Consider the following 2,332-nt stretch of genomic DNA (forward strand, 5'->3'; position numbering starts at 1 on the left):
TCCGCTCACTCACTGAACAGCATTTCAAAGTTCACTCCATACTAAGGTTTTATGAATAGCCTCTCATCAAGCTAATCTTGATTTGATGTTTCATCACTTGTCCGCTATGCCATTGATACATTGAATCAGAACACACCTTCAAAGGGTGATACTGTTGCACTGTGTGATTTATTATGTTTAAGACATTGCCCAGTTTGCCTGTAATGTCTTGTTTTTGTACTTCAAGTATCAAGGTCTAATCGATGAGACCAATTCAAATCAACAACTGGAATTAAATAGTTCAGCGGAAATCATGGCATTGGTATTTGAGGATTTTAGTGCATGAAAGAATCAAATTGAAGCAGTTCTATGAGGTTTCTTCAAATATAACTGAACTTTGTGAAAGTACAATGCTGGGGCAGGACTATGACATGATAAATTTACTTGAGTTGTAGTAAGCATGTTTTATTTTCTACTTCCACAATTTATCAAACTCAGCTGAATAAACAATGAGAGAAATTCCATGAAGAGTTAAACGAGAAAACAATGGCATTTAACTATTTATGAATGGCTGCTTACAGAAAAATGAAATTGTACGAAGCTTGACAGACTATTTCTCAGATGAGAAGTTCTGCCAGAAGGAGGGGAGTTAAGAGATGCGTTCAGCAAACGAAGTGTCACAAAGCGTAATCAGAAGCACAACCCTGCAAAACAAATACATAATTAGTTCATCATTGATGCAAAAGATTCCTCCCCTTGAAAACTGAAAGTGTCTGCCAACAAGAAATCTCACCTCATGTTGCAGAAATGTTGAGCCTCGATAGATAAAGTAAAATGGTGAAAAGAATGGTGTAGTCCTTCAAAGCCTAAGAGTTTTGAGTTGATGACAATCTGAAATAAAATATTGCAATTGGTTAGCAACAGACCACACCAAAAAACAGAAAAAATAAAAACATTGTTCAATTGGTGAAATCGAGACTTAATTCTCACCTGCACTTGAATATATTCTTCTCTCACTTTAAGCTCACCAAGAAATACCAAGATAAAAATTCCTGCATTTCTACAACTCACAGCATCCAACAGCTATGCAAAGTGACACCTGTAATACCAAAGTATCTACATCAGTTGCCAACCAAGGAGAGGTGAGAGGGCCGGGATAAGGAAAGACCCAGCATTAACAACTACACACCTATGATAACTATTCATTCAGTTCATCCTCAAAAGGCCACGAGTAGCACAGTAGTTCATGAGTCAAAACCACCGCATGTCTACATCATGCCACACTTTCAGTAAACATGGTTTTCTCGTGACTTGTGACAGCAGTCAAGATAAACCTCCCACATAAGGAGGCCCATTTAAGCCATACCTAAACAATACAACTGTATTAGAAACAAAATATGGCTAAGGTAAACACACAAACAATAAAGAATCTGCATGAAAAATTACCTGATAGCGATTCAAGATGGATTTTCCCCACATTCTCACAAGGGCCAGTCAGCACAGTGAAATTTAGGGTTACGATGAGAGCCTATGCTCTCAGGCTGGAAACTCAACTGAAGAACTGCCCCAATGTTTTGAAGGGAGCTGGCTGCAATGAACTTGGCATTAGGTTGGTGAGCAACTCAGAGTTAAAGACTATATTTAGTCACAGGAAAACAAGCACTTACCTCCAGACCATCACTACACTTGTTCCTGAATCAGAGAACCGACTCTCAATGATAGGAATGAACCATTTTGGCAATCATGCAAAGAACAAAAAATTATGTTGGATTAAACCCACAGACTTGGCATAGTTGTGGACTTCCTCAAGCACTGCCAAGAGCCATTGCCTGCAATGAAACCAACTTGAATTACTGATATGAAGCCATACATCTGAGTCACTAATTGCACCCCAGTAATTTCACAGGAGAAAGTGTTTTCCAATTTTTATCCTCACCTCCGTTCCAGATTGCCCCTTTCCAGAGCCAGGTTATGAGCGTGGCTATCATTCCCGACAAAACATGGGAACAAACTCAGCACTTGTTGAAAGAGAAATGGAGAGCTTTCAATGTCAACTACACTAGTGTGGAGCAGCACATCGTTGTCACCTGCAAATCAAATCAAAACCATGATCCTTCTGCACGGCACAACAACTTCAAAAAAAACTATGTGGAGATGCATTAAGATGCATAAGAATTCGTACCAAGACACACACTTCACATGCTCGTCCTCCCCCAAGTTCCCACGAAGGGAGGCCTCGGGGAAGGACTTCCAAAAAGCCTTCATAGGCCAGGCGCTCCAATTGTGGCCAAGACAAGGCCTTGAGGGCCCAACCAAATACCCTGAAATCAGAAACAATATTACATCGGATATG

Source organism: Frankliniella occidentalis, unplaced genomic scaffold (genome assembly GCF_000697945.3).
Source record: "Frankliniella occidentalis isolate FOCC.00 unplaced genomic scaffold, Focc_3.1 Scaffold364, whole genome shotgun sequence".
In the NCBI taxonomy this organism is placed as follows: domain Eukaryota; kingdom Metazoa; phylum Arthropoda; class Insecta; order Thysanoptera; family Thripidae; genus Frankliniella; species Frankliniella occidentalis.